This window comes from Eurosta solidaginis, chromosome 1 (assembly GCF_040869045.1).
Source record: "Eurosta solidaginis isolate ZX-2024a chromosome 1, ASM4086904v1, whole genome shotgun sequence".
NCBI lineage: Eukaryota > Metazoa > Arthropoda > Insecta > Diptera > Tephritidae > Eurosta > Eurosta solidaginis.
In genome coordinates, this window is record NC_090319.1 from 92,327,672 (window position 1) to 92,345,666 (window position 17,995).

General features: G+C 40.9%; 1 protein-coding gene across 2 annotated transcripts in view; it reads right to left on the reverse strand.

Annotated features, from left to right (window-relative positions):
* Positions 1 to 17,593, reverse strand: part of LOC137236485 (uncharacterized) — a 38,545-nt gene extending 20,952 nt beyond the window's left edge. Inside the window, exon 1 of one of the 2 annotated variants that reach the window (XM_067759134.1) lies at positions 17,438 to 17,593. The gene's annotated coding sequence lies outside the window, so the exon portion shown is untranslated. Of the gene's footprint in view, positions 1 to 17,385 lie in introns of both variants that reach the window. The other variant, XM_067759133.1, reaches the window with a different exon arrangement.
* Between the last annotated feature and the right edge of the window lie 402 nt (positions 17,594 to 17,995).

Below are 17,995 nucleotides of genomic sequence, written 5' to 3' on the forward strand. Positions count from 1 at the left end.
GGCCTAGCATCGTGCGCCAGCCAAGTGACACCACTTAGCTCTCCCACTTATACGACTGGGGAAGAAAAAGCGGGACGAAGGGGCAACAAAGAAAGAGTCCTCATTCACGACAGTAATTCCAAAGGGCATGCTAGAACAAAACCTCTCTGTCATCTGTGTGGCAACGACCATAATCTCTCCGAGTGTCAAAACTTCAAGGCAAAGAGCAGAAATGAACGTTGGCAGGTGGTGAAGGACAAAAAACTATGCATCCGTTGCTTCGAAACGCATTTGCTTCGGCGCTGTGCATCCAAGAAAGAGTGCGGAATTGACGGTTGTAGAATGGCCCACAACCCACTATTACATAGTCGATCATTTGGAGCTGACAACAGCAAGGTGAACAATAATGACGGGCCCACAGTCCTATTCCATCAGCGCAAATTCAAGAGAACGATCTTCCGCTACATTCCGGTGACTCTTTATGGACCGAAATCAACTTTAGAGACGTTTGCCCTCATCGACGAAGGAGCATCGTGCACACTGATGGATAATAGCTTGGCCGAGCACTTGGGGCTTGACGGTCCCAGCGAAGAACTTTGTTTGAGATGGACAGGCGATATCACTCAACAAGAGGCTAACTCGAAGTTTGTAGGCTGCGAAATATCTGGCAGAGGAGAAAACTCAACGCGATACCGTATGCGTAACGTGCGCACCATCACTAACCTAGAACTACCGCAACAATCTCTAAACGCCGAAGAGCTGGCAGAGCACCATCACTTGAGACCACTGCCTATTGTACCATACACTAATTGCAGAGCACGTTTGTTGATAGGTTTGGATAACACAAAGCTCTCCATTCCGATAGAGGTACACGAAGTCGAGGGTGATGATCTAGTAGCTGCGCGTTGCAAGTTAGGCTGGTCGGTATATGGCCGTAAAAATTCTGATCATCCAGTAGAGGAAAGCTTGTTGCACGTATGCCCCTGTACGCGAGATAATCAAGTGGACAGCTTGATGAGAACATATTTTTCCATAGAATCGATAGGTACCAGTCCCACCGTCAAACCGCTCAGGTCAAAGGCAGACGAACGCGCATATACCATAATGCAGAATACAGTCAAATATAAACCATGCGAGAAGAAGTGGGAGACTGGCCTCTTATGGAGATACGACATAATTGATTTACCCGACTCCTTCCAAATGGCTTATCATCGACTTCAATGTCTTGAAAGAAAGATGGAAAAGTGCACCGAGTTGAAAGAATTCGTCATTGAGAAAATGAATCACTACATCGACAAGGGGTACGCTCGAAAGCTTTCCGCCGACGAAGTCACTAAAGGAGGTAAGTCCTGGTTTATACCAATGTTCACCGTCATGAATGTTAACAAAAATAAGGGACGAATCGTATGGGATGCGGCGGCCAAGGTGCAAAACACAAGCCTGAACGACGTATTGCTTACAGGCCCTGACCTCTTACGATCGATGGTGGGTGTTTTAATGAGGTTTCGTGAACGACCGGTGGCTATATGCGGGGACATCCGTGAAATGTTCCACCAAATACATGTAAGGAAAGAGGACCAGGTGGCGCAACAGTTTCTTTGGAGGGATGGCGATACCAGCCGGCGGCCTGATGTATTGACTATGACCGTTATGACGTTTGGAGCGTCTTGCTCCCCATCTTTAGCCAACTATATAAAAGACAAAAATGCGCAACGTTTCGAGAAAGAGCTTCCTCAAGCAGTGGCAGCAATCGTTCAAAATACATTTGTAGACGATTGGCTGCATAGCGTAGACGACGAAGATGAGATGATTCGCTTAGCTAATGATGTCCGCCACATCCACGGTGAAGGCGGGTTCGAGATGCGGAGTTGGCTGTCAAATTCTGCGCGAGTTGTGCAGGCACTCATGGGAGGATCAGAGTCTATAAACAAGTGCTTTGACGAGCCAAGTTCGGAATTCCAAAAGGTTCTCGGCATGTGGTGGCTGCCGAACAGTGACGAGTTAACCTTCAAACATAATTTCAAGCCGGATGTTTTTGATGAATCAAGCATACCAACGAAGAGGCAAATGCTCCGAGTGGTGATGACGATATTCGATCCCTTGGGTCTGCTAGGCTTTTTTGTGATCGAGGCTAAGGCAGTTCTGCAAGATGTTTGGCGGTCAGGGGTGGCCTGGGACGAGCCCGTGCATAACAAAGAACGATCGGCGTGGTGGCAGTGGGTGCGTAAGCTGAAATACATTAACGACATCCGAATTCCACGCTGCTATGTCTTGGCGAACCGTAGTGACGATAACCAGCTGCATGTTTTTGTAGACGCCGGTGTATCAGCATATGCGGCTGTAGCATTCCTGCGTTCCAACGTAATCGGCGAAGTTCAGTGCAGCCTAGTAGCATCAAAAACCAGAGTCGCCCCATTGAAGCCGCTGTCTATTCCGAGGCTTCAGCTGATGGCTGCAATTCTTGGGCTTCGGCTCGCTAAATTTATACAACAAAAGATCTCTATACATATTAGCCGTCGTATCTTCTGGTCCGATTCGAAGGACGTGTTATGCTGGATAAGGTCTGACACCAGAAAGTTCCACCAATTTGTGGCCGTACGCGTCGGCGAAATCTTAGAAGAATCACAAGTCAATGAATGGCGGTGGGTGCCATCAAAGCACAACGTCGCGGACGACGCCACTAAGTGGAATCCCAAACTCGACGTTAACAGCGCCGACAGATGGTTTACGGGACCGGAGTTTCTGAGACTCCCGGACACTTCCTGGCACACATCCGAAATACAACAATCGCAATCCACCCTGGAAACGATACAGCACATAGCAGCTGACATCTCGGTTGAAGAGGGTGCATCACCAGATCCTAAAAGATTCAGCAAATGGGAGACACTACGTTCAGCACAGATGTGCGTTCTCCGATTTCTTCGATTGACTATAAGAGCTCCGATTAAAAACCCTATAACTCAGATGCTGCTGTACGATACGACTTGCACAAGTGCCGAGCTTCTGATATTTCGTATGTGCCAGCGCGAATGTTACAGCGAAGAACTCAATCAACTGAAAACCAACGGGGTAAGTCGTAAAAGCTCAATTTACAAACTTTCTCCATTCACAGATAAGTACGGTCTGCTGCGCGTAAAGGGACGAATCGCCGAAGCAAGGGGAGTGCCATCAGATCTAAAACAACCGATAATTCTCCCGCGGCATCACAGCGTTACAAATCTCATCGGAGACTTCTACCACCGCAAATTCCATCACCATCACAACGAGATAGTGGTAAATGAGATGAGGCAGCGATTCTGCATTCCGGGATTACGTGCATTAGTGAGAGCGGTTGCAAAGGTCTGTCAACAATGTCGCAACCAACGGGCCACGCCAAATCCACCAGAAATGGGCAGACTTCCGGTAGATCGTCTTGCAGCATTTACTCACCCCTTCGCATACACAGGGGTTGACTATTTTGGACCCTTTGACGTGATGGCAGGAAGAAGGCATGAGAGACGGTGGGGCGTTATATTTACGTGTATGACCATTCGAGCTGTTCACATTGAGCTTGCGCCATCACTCTCGACTGACTCATTTCTACTCATTCTGAAATTGTTTATTGCCAGAAGAGGCGTTCCCAGGCGAATTCTATCCGACAACGGGACCAATTTTAGAGGCGCCAGTCGAATACTGGCGGAAGAGATCGAGAAAATATCGTCTGACGCTATTATACAAAAATATCCTGAAATCGAATGGTCCTTTATACCACCAGCAGCGCCACATATGGGTGGGGCATGGGAGCGCATGGTTCGCTCGGTGAAATCAGTCTTGATGGACATATTACCAAAAGGTGGTTTGCGCGAAGAAGTGCTGAGAGCTGCCCTAGCTGACGTTGAGAGCATCATCAATATGCGACCACTAACATATATTCCGCTTGACTCACACGAAAGCGAGGCTCTGACGCCAAATCATTTCCTTCTCGGCAATTCCAGCGGCATAAGAGAAAAGGATGACATCGACGTAGGTCTTCCTACACAGCTGAACGAAAGCTTTCGCAATGCCGGCGACTTAGCGGACCGATTTTGGAGAAGATGGCTCCGTGAATACTTACCGGGTCTAACCAGACGCGCAAAATGGTTCGATACGCCCGAAATACCAATCGCTCCAGATGACATCGTCATAATCGTAGACGAGAACACAAAGCGGAACACATGGGTAAGAGGAAGGGTACTAGATGTCATACGCAGCGCTGACGGGCAAGTCAGGAGTGCAGTGGTCAAAACCTCCAGCAGCTTGGTCACCCGCCCAGTGGTGAAACTTGCGCGCCTCGATCTGAAATCGGTGAACCCCACGCCAGAGCATGAAGTTCACGGAAGGGGGAATGTTAGCGCGCAACAAACCAGTACACCCTTGAGTACCTAAAGTTACAAATTTATTCTACTTCAAAATGCAACCTTGTGTCTGTATGTCAAGTAAATCGCCTACACGAGTTCAACTGACGTTAAGGCATTGCATTGGATCCTTTGCTTTTGCTTTTCGTTGGCGGCGTTGAAGAAGGAGGACAAGCAGCACAAGTATTTTAGCGATCACGATCACGATCACGATCACGATCACGACCACGACCATGCTTATAATTAGATTTACAATCATATAATTGCAATATAAGTTAATCATTTCCTTTGTGCAGAATTACACCTGAATTAAATGAATTTTACAAGGTAATACAGCTTAAAATACGTGTTATTTCTCCACCCGCCAACACCCATCGTTGTGGACTGCTGCTGAAAATAGTAAAACATTTTTGTACAACTCCGAAGAAAGTAATTGCAGCCGTACAACATTCTGCAGCATCAAAACCACATAAATTGAGACTGTGGGTTGCACAAAGCGAGTAATCAGCATTCGAGTTTTTGTCCGAGAATGTGACCTGGTACTCCGTTGTAAGCTTCTTTCACATTGGCGCCGTTATCGTACCCTTATGCACGACAATCTTCAATCAAGCATGGCAAATTAGATCAGCGATTTTCTGCTCAGTTTTTTTGTTACAATTCACGAAAGCCAAAAACCGTTCTTGAATTGTAAAATTTGTTGCTTTCGAACTGAAATAGAGTTAGCGCAAAATGAACGTAGTCCACGTGACTACTATCAGGCATAGCATCAACGATAATAGCAAAATACTTGCATTTCTTGCCTTGATCTAATATAGTTTCCCTCACGTGCTTTGCACAAATTTCTATAAACTCGTTCTGAATGTCTGGGGAAAGATAGTGAACTTGTAAACGTTTGTGCTGCTGTTGTGAAATTCTAACTTTCTCCAAATGATCTCTAAGTATCGGATCATAATGGCTTATTACATCTTAGATGCCCAAAAAATGTCCATTGGTGCGTTCACCAAGATATGTTCTTTCGCCTTTGAAAGCTAGGCTAGGATTTCACCAAAAATAAAATAGTGTCCTAAATTCTATATAAAATTTCTTTCCACTTTTGAGTTTCAATGATTAGCTGTTCATTGATGTGTATCAATTGTAGCCTCCTTTTGAATTAGATTTTGAAAAGATCGCCATTGAATATAACATTTAATGTGATCTTGAGTATTTTCGTGTGATGGCAGTTTATCGTATAGCTTCTTCCATACCTGGAGTTTCGAATATCTGCCAGGACAACAAATTTTAGGTCGATTTAAAGTATCGTTGCTTAACAGACGACAGGTAGGCAATAAAACGCATTGCTACTGGCCCTCCACACTAACCAGTCAAGCTCCACTTTCTCTCAATTTGGCAAGATTCTGTTTAACAACGAGGTAGGAAATGCCTCGTCATGACAATCACGTGGAAAAATAACAGGACACTTTTGATGACCTCGAAGAATTATTTCGTTGACTTCTTCAGATCGAAAAACTCATTATTCACGGTACCGATATCGAAGTCGTTTAAATAATCTGGACTTTGATACAGAGTTGGTGATATTGTTGGAAAACTTTACGATTTCGGATTCATGTAAACATACATTTGTGTTTGATGTTCTTATTGTCTCCTCACTGTTCGAAGGCCCAGGCAAAAAATCATTATCAATATTCGTTGCTTTTGTAATTCGGCCTAAATTTGCACATGGAACAACTAAAGACTCTCCTAAATTAAATAAAATGTCTTAGTACCTCTAAATCGCGGGCCCTGTGAGAAACCCCGGGCCCGGGGGAATCCCCCCCATTCCCCCTCCCCCTCGCCGGCCTGTTGGCACAACCAAAGCCAAATTAAAAACTCGACTAGCCCATAAATCAGACTTTAAACATTGCCACGAAACAAATCACCAAAAAACAGCACTTATGACACACTGTTCGACAAAAAACCACTCTCCGAACTTTAACCAAACAACAATACTTCAGGAAGAGAAACAATATAATAAGAGATTGACTTTAGAAGTACTTCATATTTTAAACACACCGACTAACATTCGAATAAATTACAAACTGGACATTGATAACTGCGCGAGCTACTACAAACATTCGATAAATAAAATGCGGACAGTGACTAACTCCACGTTAAATAGTGAAGACGTGTAAAATAATGTATGTTAAGAAATATTCATGTTTGCTTAATTTTTATGTAAATTGTATTTTTATTTTATGTTTCTCTGTAATTTGTTTATAGTTGAAAGCCCTGAAGACGGTTACCGTGTGTAACCGAAATATATTGTTAAACTGAAGGAGAAACAATTTTTGGTGTTTTAATACTAAAAAAATTGGACCTAAAGCCAACAAAACAAATACCATATTAAAAGAGAAAGGTCGCCAAAGAATTTCAATATAATTTTTTTTTTTTTCATTATTTTTTTAATAAATTGGAAAGTAATCATTAAAAATAGAAAACATTCGCAAGTAATCATGAAATGGCTTTTAAAGAAAGTAATCAATTGAATGGGTAATCATTATTTAACAGGTCTGATTAAAAAAAATTTTTATGTTACTCGTCTAACTCTTTACTGGTAACAACATTGCTCTGTAACAATCAGAAAAGATACTTTACCGTTGAACTAAGTTCATTGTTCTTACATCGAAGTCATAGCGTTGTTATTTGTGACATGCAGGTACATAAACCATGTAAAAGGGTTCTATTGTAATCTTACATGCGTATCTAGGTCGATATATACATATTTATTTATATTTATATTTTATTTATATTTATGTATATTTTTTATATTTATTGTTTGCACGAGCTATTTGTAGTAGGGATTGAATGACATTTTGCTAGCCATAAGCTCTTATTTATAACAATAAAATTGAGAACATTTTCAGTTTAAAAAAACTTCTAGAAGCGCTTTTCGAGGTCTTTAAAGCCTGCCTTACACGACTCGATTGTTTGAGGAGCAAACCATCAATTTTGTTCGAATCTCAAAGAGTTAACTAGAAAACCGATTCGCTTAAAAAATATTACCATGATTATTACTTTTGTTTTCATACTCCTGACTAATGCGTATTCCAAGACAATATTAAAAATTTTTCGTTTTAGTAGTACAGGTACTAAATTAGATGCCATTTCATTATGTATGTATGTATTTATTTGAAAATTTGTTCCCAGCACAACAATTTTGACAAATTATTTAACAGTGCTAGTCATGAATAGCATGAGCTATAAAAAATTGAACATTTATAATAACAATAAATTAGATTAATCAAAATTAAATTAAATATAACGGATAATAGTGAAATATTTATGTATGTAAATGTAAATCTTAAAACTAAATAAAAGTAATTAATAAATATTAAAAGACAGCAGTAGTGATGATAACCTTTGGCTGGTTGCAGATCGAATAGTATTTAACAAATGAAGAAAGAAGACACAGAGAAGGAAAAGGACTTAGAAATGAACATTTTAACAACAATTTGAGATCCAGTTTAAGAGTCGTTAAAAAATGATGTTAGCTCTTTTTTGAAGTGCAGAGCATTACTTAAGAGTCGAAGACTTGTAGGTAGGGAGTTCTAAAGACGTATTGCAGTAAAAAAGAATTGGCGCTCAGAGGTTAGCGTGCGGTATCTAATGTGCTTAAGAAGAAGCACCGATCTTGATGATTGCAGAAAAATAAGCTTACGATATAGTCAGGTTCCTTCGTATGTAGCAACTTATGGAGGAAGGGCAGTGTTTTGACTTTTAAAAGATTTTCGAAAGAAATGTTTAGCAACCTTTCAGCGTGTTGAGATACGTGGTAAAGTCTTTTCAACGCATAAACATATCTAGCAATGTTGTTGTAAACAACATTTAGTTTGTTCCTGCACAGATAGTCACAGTTTGAGTAAATCACACAACCATGGAGTAGCGTAGGTATTAAGTACGCTTTAGCGAGAAGTAGTCTTATGTGCAAAGGCGTGAAATACTGTGTTAACCATAGTGTACGAAGCATTCCATACACTTTTCCAACCGTTCTAAAAATATGGTCTTTCCATGTCAATGTTTTGTTAAAAATTACACCTAAGTTTTTCGCCGTATCTACGTATTCTATAACGGAATTGTCGAACACTACATTCTCTAAATCATTAGTGGGAAAAAACCTTCTATGAATAACAATACATTTTGACTTATTCGGGTTTATTCATAAGCCATTCATAGCAGCCCCTGAAAATATTTGATTCAAATCGTGGTTTAAGTTACTTATGCACAAGCTAGTTTGATCACGAGGACAACACGTAAACAACTGCACATCATCAGCGTAGATATGAACATTACAATACTTAAGGACATCGGGTAAGTCATTGATGTACAGAACAAATAACAGAGGACCCAGGATAGAGCCTTGAGGGACGCCTCTTAAGACATGTAGGAAGTCAGACTTTTCACCATCTATACATACTGCTTGAGTCCTATCGCCAAGATATGATCTTATAAGGGCAACTGCATGACCAGAGAAGTTAAATAGGTTTTCCAGCTCCCTACAGAGCAGAGTGTGGTCTAGAGAATCGAAAGCTTTGGAGTGGTCAAGAAGTGTTAAGAAGGCAATGTAATTTTCATCCACTCGCTCACGAATTTCGTCTGTCACAGATAATAGTGCCGTTGTACAGCTCCGTTTTGACCTGAAACCGGACTGACTGTCTGACAGGAGCTTGTATTCATGTACATATGATACGATTTGCCCATGTAGAATACGTTCAACGACCTTAGAGAGGAAAGGGAGTATGGCTATTGGTCGATACTCATTATTTTGTTTACGGATTGGAATAACTTTTGCAGCTTTCCAGTATATTGGGAAGACACCGGTCGTCGAAATTGAGTTGATCAAGTAATGTGGGGAACGATTTTTGGAAGAATGACTTTTAAAAACTTTGAACATATACCATCAAGCCCCATTGCGTTAGACTTCACAGAAAGTATGGCTTGGACAACATCACAATTATCGACACAAACTCGAAAGGGCTAGTATCAACATTAGCACGCGCGGAGTAGTTATCAATGCACACATTGTCGGCTGAGTTTGGTAGTCTTACAAAAGTATTATTTATTTCGTTGATGTCGACATCAGGGCGGTGAGACAGGTCACTTTTGGGCTTACCAATTCCTATTTGTTTGATTTTGTTCCACTTTTCTTTTGTATCCAAAGCAGAACTAAACTTATACTTAAAATAATTTGCCTTGGCCTTATGGCTTTGTTTGCAGTAAGCCGAGCTGTTTTAAAGCAACTATGCGCTTCCACTGTTTTGTACCTTTTCCATCGTGAGTAGGGTTGGTTAAGAAGGTGGATAAGGTGTTTTAATGTAGCATTGAACCAAGGGCTATTCGTGTATTTAGGTATTTTTATTCTTAGTGGAACGTGATCATCGAATAACTTATTTATGTTATCCTGCAGAAACTTTGTCTGGTCATCAACCGATGTCAACGTACGAATCAAGCTCCATTCAACCTGCTCAACGAACTCAGAAAGAGAATAATAATCTGTACTTCTGTAATCGCGATACGCGAACGAACTTGGTCTACATGATGTTTGGAAGTTGTAGTTTGGGAATATCAGGTCGTGTTTTGAGAAGCAGGAGGCGGATAGTTGCGTGTAGTGAATCATTTTATGAAGATCATTGACAAAAAATAAATCTAATAGAGAAGAGTTGGTATTTGTGAAATGCGTTGGTATAGCACAGTTTGTGCCGATTTTTGTAGTCGCTTAAATTTTATTCGATACACGTGGTTCAACAAGGTCCCCCCCACATACACCGCGAGTTAACTCATCTGCCTGTATCAGAATGAATTCAACCGAGCCATACATCACCACATACATATACGATGAGACTGTTGTTGTTGTTGTAGCCCTGCTTTGATCCTCGTTTTGGTTTGAATGGCACGGTTCATAATCATTTCACAAACCAGAATTGGCTGTTGATTTACAGGTACTACCGCTGTAAGTGGTGTGTTGATCAACCTTATTTTTGCCTAGTCGTATAAGCTATAAAGCTGGCATAGGGATTACCGCATCGATTCCCCTGTTCTGCGCTTTCTTCTGAGGCTAACGTATTTATGGTGCTTTGTATATTGCCTTTTGTACGTATTCCTTCATACTCACTTCTCAAATATAGAAATTAGTACAGAAATATGTGAACATGTACATGGACACCAAGCTCGTGCGCAGAAACTTTACATATGGGGGTTTACCATACGAACAACTTTCATATGTCCTGCATAGATATTGTTGTTATTGTAGCGGTAAGTGTTTTCGATATGATGGTCCTTTGCCGGATACAGATCCGCTACGCTCCGGTAACACAGCTCCATTAAGGTGCTAGCCCGACCATCTCGGGAACGATTTATATGGCCACATTAAACCTTTAGGCCTTCCCTCCCTCCCCACCGACAAGTTCCATGAGGAGCTTGGGGTCGCCAGAGCCTCGTCTGTTAGTGAAACGGGATTCGCCGCTCGAAGGTGAGGTTGCAGAAACAAGTCTGCATAGATATTCCAATCGTTTGTTAGTTTTTTATGTTTTTTTTAGTTCTCGAAAATTTATAGGGCTATCAAGATCGATAAAACTGCCCAAAACCTTGGAGGACCTCTTTATCACTGCAAGAAGAAGAGGATACCGAAAGTCTAAGGCTATTTCGACTATTTCTTAAACAATTTAGCAAAACAAAATTAAAAATTAAGTATTTCTGTCATGAAAAGTTTCTAGACAAAGATGCATTTGCATAAAAAACCGAAATTAATTGGTCAGTAGATTTGTGATTTTTTACTTTATTTTCCTCTTTGAAATCAATATTCCGGTCCTGATGTATGATGGACAATGACAACGTCAGATGAAGCGGCTCTGGTAGTGTTCGCGGGAAAAGTTCTTCGAAAGATTTGTGGACCTTTACGCGTTGGCGGGTACCGAAGAAGATTTATTGATGAGTTGTTTAATGATGAGCTGTATGCAGCGGCTACGCTGGTTAGGCCATGTTATGCGAATGAAAGATGACGCTCCGGCTAAGAAAGTATTTTTATCGAAACCCGCCTATGGAAGGAAAGGAAGAAGGCGGCACCACTCCGCTGGAAGGACCATGTGGAAAACGATTTAAACTCCCTTGGCATAACCAATTTGCGCCATTTGGCAAAGCAAAGAATCGACTGGCAAGCCGTTGGACGGCCATAACCGTTTAAACGGTTAAGCGCCAATTAAGTAACAACAACATAATTTATGATAGGTCGCACCTATTGGATGGGGCGAAGCACTGCTCTACCCACATACATACAATACATGTAAGAATTGCTCTGGCAAAATGTCACTTGAGTGCAAAAAATTGGTAGCAAAGAATGTTGTTGACTGAAGATAAATATTTTGCCAAGAAAAAAACTTTAAAGTGCTTTATGTTGTTGTTGTTGTTGTAGCGATAAGGGCACTCCCCGAAGGGCTTGGGGAGTGTTATCGAGTTGATGGTCCTTTGCCGGATGCAGATCCGGTATGTTCCGATACCAAGCCAGACCTTTTGGGGAACGATTTGTTATGACCACAAACAACCTTCTAGGCCATCACGCCCTCCCACTCCCTAGATCCACGAGGAGTTCGGGGTCGCCAGATCCTCGGCTGCCAATGAAACAGGATTCGCCACGGATATGTGAGGTTGACAATTTGGTTTGGAGAAGCTATATATAGCGCTGGCAAGCTGAAAAAGTTGCGCTAGACAACCCCTTGGATCTGTTATATTAGTCGCCTCTTACGACAGGCATACCTACCGCGGGTATATTCTAACCCCCTAACCCGTGGGGGCAAGTGCTTTATGTCACATTGTCTGCTGCTGTTAACTATATACAATTTGTTGTTGGTGTTGATGTGACCGGGTTGTATTGCCACTAGTGTTGCCATTTTTGAATCTATGTAATAATAATAATAATTAACCCAACGGATTATTACCATCCAAACACCGCCTAACCGACAAGTTTGTTAGGCGTCGAGATCTAAAACTACTCAGCTACAGAATAAAAATCATCAGCTGAGTATTATACATAACATTATTATAAATTATACAAACAGTACATTGCTAAATAAGTGAACAAGTGAACACTTTTAGTATATAAAGATTTTTTTTTTAATTTTTTTACGAGTTAAGACAGGATAGGAGAGTAAAAAGTGAATCCTTTATATCAAATGAATTCGGGTAAGAGATAAAATCATACCAAAAAGACCGGAAAGGTTCATTCTATTCGAAATTAGTCCTGCACTGCATCAATAGATGAGGTTTCTAATGTCTGGACGCTTTTGATGGGACATTGAAGTTTACTTGGTTCAAAAGAAAGAGGCTAAAAATCAGTCCATTGAGTAATTTTGCCATGAATAATACGCCTAGCATTTCTCTACGACTTGCGAGAGTTGGAAGATTGATAAGCTTTAACCGAATAGTATAAGGTGGAAGATTATACGCCGAGTTCCAATGAAAATTCCTTAAAGAGAAAAGTAAAAATTGCTTCTGTGTTGTCAATAGTCTATCTGCATAAACTGGATATCGCGGGCTCCAGACTATTGAATGATAGAACACATCTAGCCTTATTGACAGAAGTCATAATATCAAAGTTGAAACTAAGTTTAGAATCCATCGTGACTGCCAAGTCAACAATATAATTTACTGATACAAGATAAAAATCATTAATTACATAAGAGGCTACTGGCAAAGATCTCCGAGAGAGGCACATGAATTTACATTGATTGAGGTTCAGCTGCATTGAATTTGCATTGCACTAAGCAACTAAGCATGGGTCGAATCGTCACATACGATCCGTGCTCGAATGTCGTTTTTAAATCGCAATAGCTCCAAATGGTACAGCGGATGAATGAAATATGTGAACTAAGCACCACGCATACTCACTAGATACACAATATAATTTTTTTAAATAGTTGAATAGCCTAATTTTTATCGGTTGAGTGAAAATAGTTTTCGATTCGTTATCATATGTTACGATTACAAAGCAGGTCAAATCCGCTTGAAGCAAGGGGCGTTCTGCAATAGACGCATAGGACCTAAAAAGTTTTACATTAGCATGCATTAAAATTTTGGAATGTTTTATTGTGATACAGATATTATTAATAAATAGCAAGAACAGAATTTGACCGAGATGACTGCCCTGCGTGTGAGAGTAGGTTGGAAGCCAAGTCGATCCAGCTTGTGGATAAGCAAGGAGTGAAAATGATTTACTGAAATCAGTGTAAATAACATCTCTGTGAAGATTTTCTCTAAATCCATTAGAAACATGAGTTGTGAATTCAAGTAGGTTGGTAATGGTAGACTTGTCTTTGCACAATCTGTGTTGGGAATCTGCAATCAACGTAGAAATGGAAAATGTTAGCTGATTGGTAACAATGGCTTCAAATACCTTTGTATGTATTATGTACTTAGAAAGTCTTATTTTATATATGAATATTGCAGAATTTGTTCCATATTAAACTCTAACGGCTAGTTTGTCATTTTCGGTTTAGCACTTAACACACCTTTCAGGAGAATAAATGGATAAGAAACGCCTGACAGGGTTCGAAGGATTGATAAGCGCAATTCACAGCTTCCGCAACCCAATTGTAAACCTCACCTACGCGAATCCTTTTAAAAATATATATAGGTCATACACATCTATAGCATGTGAGGGTCCTGCGACCCCAAGTTCCTCGTGGAACTAGGGGTTGTGGGTGGGATGACATAGAAGGTTCAATGTCGTCCTATTAAAACGTTTCGGATATGGTTGGGCTAATACCCTAAATGTGCTTGTTACCGGAACGTACTGGATCTCCATCCGGCAAAGGATCATCAAAATCGATAACACTACCCAAAACCTTCAAGGAGTGTCCTTATCGCGGCAATACAACCAAGGATTGTCATTTTAAAATAATTAGCAGATTCCCGTGATTCCTAACGCAATCCTTTTACTTGGTTGCCAACGAAATCTGTATCTTCTCCAAACCACATGTAAGCCTCACCTACAAGTCATTAATCTAGATCTAGAAGGCTCAAAGGAGAGGAGTGTCTTCTTGAACATCCACGTCAATGGCACTACGCTACCGACTGTCAGCCACCCCAAAATCTTGGGTGTGACGGTCGATCAGGATCTACATTTTGGTGAGCATGCAACCGCAATTGTACCAAAAATCCAGAGCCGCAATATCCTCAAATCTCTTGCTGGCAGTACTTGGGGTAAAGATAAGGAAACGCTCATTACCACTTACAAAGCAATTGGCTAGCCGACTGCATGCTACGTGTCCCCGATATGGTCGCCAAGCCTAAAGAGTACTCACTGGAAGAAGCTACAGACCTGCAAAAATACCGCCCTCAGAACCGCCACTTGCTGTCTTCTTATGTCCCCAAAACACCATCTACATAATGAGGCGAGTATACTCCCCATTAGAGAGAGAAATGAAATGCTAACCAAACAGTTTCTGTTGAATACCCAGAAACCTGGGCATCCAAACAGACATCTGATTGATGAGCCTACACCGCCCAGGGCCTTAAGGAGTCATACCCGTAAGCATTATGAGGAAATACACAAGCAGGTCCCCAGTGAGATCCACAATCAGGCGTCGGACCTCTATGCCAGGAATAGCGCGGTGAATCCTGTAATCAAAGAACAATAACCAAAACGCGCGTCACTCTAGCTCAACTTCTATCTGGGTACTGTATCTGGTTAAACTCTTACCTATCCAGAATCAGCCCCGACATACAAAATATATGTCCTGCTTGTAATGTGTCCTCACTTAACACGAACCATCTCTTAAACTGTATTGTGGAACCAACGCCTCTGTCCCTCTGTCTATGGCCCACCCCTGTTGAAACAGCATGTTTCCTGGGACTCCCGTTAGAGGACATTGATGACAATTTGTGATTGGTCGCAACTATTGGATGGGGCGAAGCACTGCTACAAAAACCACAACAGAGGAGTGTCTTTACCGTTAATACAACAACATACCTAGAGAAGCCCTTATGAGCAATGAAGAAAAGCTAATAACAGCTACAACAACAACAGGAGCCGGGAAAGTAAAAGAAAAACTGACCGGCAAGTGTATACATAACATACTATGCATAACAATACATATACATACATAAATATAACAAAAAGTGATTCAGCCGAAAATTAATAATGTAGGTACCTGCGCAAAAAGCAGTCTAACAAAATATGGTAATAGCCTAGTTGAGGGGTCGACAGCTAATACGCTACCAAGAATATCGAGAGAGGTGTCAAAAGACGCGTATTAATATCGAGAACAATAATCCGATGGCGGGAGCGAAAAATTTTATCTCTGTCCGGAGATATTTGCAATTGAAGTTGGCATATTCCATGTGGTTGTTGTTCTGTTGTACCCACAAAAAAAATTGTGCATCACCGTGGCGGTAGCCACGCAGAAAGGTGTTCTGAGCAAAAATACTATGGATCCGACCCCCGGTTTCGGAGGTACCCGCGGGTCTTTTTTCGGTTTTTCGTTAATATCTTTTGAGCGCGTTAAAATTTTTATTTTCCGCCTTCGGATTATTAATACTGATCTCAAGACGCGCTTTTGACACCTCTCTCGTTGGTAGCGTATTAGCAGTCGACCCCTCAACTAGACTATTACCCAAAATATAAATGGTAATAGTCTAGTTGAGGGGTCGACTGCTAATACGCTACCAAAAATATCGAGTGTGGTGTCAAAAGACGCGTATTAATCTCGAGAACAATAATCCGAAGGCGGAAAAGAAAAATTTTATCCCTGTCCGGAGATATTTGCAGTTGAAGTTGGCGATTTCAATGTGGTTGTTGTTGTGTTCATACCCACAAAAAAAATTGTGCATCACCGTAGCGGTAGCCACGGTTATACCACACACCCGGACTTGGCATGGCGTAGCCCAGGGTTATTTTTTATAATCGCGGCCGAAGGCCGCCAACGCAGAAAGGTGTTCTGCGCAAAAATACTATGGATCGGACCCCCGGTTTCGGAGGTACCCGTGGGTCTTTTTTCGGTTTTTCGTTAATATCTTTTGAACGCGTTAAAATTTTTATTTTCCGCCATCGGATTATTAATACTGATGTCAAGACGCGTCGTTTGACACCTCTCTCGATATTTTTGGTAGCGTATTAGCAGTCGACCCCTCAACTAGACTATTACCATATAAATCCACCTCTACCCCTGCGTTACAGTACCCACTTCGTTTAAGGCCATTGTGCGCTTGTGCCCACCTTTTTACCAAAACCTTAAACTGCATGAAGTTGTGCTTGGTAGCTTCCCCACATCATACTGAGCTTAACTTGACCAAACCGATTATTTCTGGTTAAAAGCTAATTTAACAACCAAACCAACAACAATCTTCTTTGACTCACTCACTCCATGTCGTATTGACTCACTGACGAAATTCAACTACATATATATTTGTATCTCACTGCTCCCCCTCGTCGTTTTGGCAGCTGCCGTTAGTGTACATAACAACAGATGGAGATCGTTACCAAAAAAAAAAGTAGGCAGGTTAAAGCAGCCATTCGAAAAAACTAAAATGAAAATCCACCGAGAACGGCATACCGACGTTCAAATATGAAACACACGCAGCATATAATAGAACCAGCATTCTACCTTGGTATTTTAGTTCGGCGATCCCCATAATGCTGTATTTTTTATTCTCATATACGCATTTCCCACATAGTTATTTACTACACATCCATTTATACATACACAGCTCAATCTATTTTTATTACTTTAGTCTGATCAACATCACCGCAAAATATGCAAAACTCAACGGGAGTCACACTGAATACATTTTTAGCGCAACATACCCGCTCCCTGTACCGAAACTATGCTAGTTGATGCACCAAACCACAACTTATCGAATTCATTTATATATGTATGCAGCTCCAACTTTCTCTGCCTTAAAATTTCAAGACAATCGATTTTTCACAAGCATGCAAAAAGTTTTCCACCTAATCCACAGCATTAAAGCATAAATTATTTCCTTCGCAGCAATTTAAATTTACGTTTACCTGCTTTTATTTGGATATAAAAATTGCCTTAGATTATTTAGTTTAACCACACCTATTTCACAAATATTGATGCTTGGAACTCGCGCAGATGCTTTGCCTTGCGTATGCTTTCGTTTTCCGCTTTCCGTTAATAAAATACGACAAAGGAATGCATGAAATTCGAATGCACATGAATTTCGATCCCACATCGTTTCTTTGACAATCGGAGGTCACCCGTGAACGACCGAAAAAATTTTCTACGTGGTCTTTTGATAAACGTGACGGACACGTGCAATCGTATTTATGCCCAAATTATATGTGTAAGATTTCGCCTGCAGTGTCTAATACGCATCTATGACGCTTATGCCCTTTTACCGTTTACAACTCAACTTAGTTGGGTTGTAATTAAAACAACTCAACTTTAAGACAAATCAACTCCTGTTTCGTATTACGAATTACAACTTATTTCAGTTGAAGTTGAATTGAGTTGCCAACTTCAGAAAGTGATGATTTGACAGATAAATGAACAGCTGATCAATTTGTGGCGGAAATTTAAGCATTTGCAAAAGTGATTTTGTTATAAAAAGCAAAACGGATATTTTATGAAATTTATTTTATAATGGCGATTGAT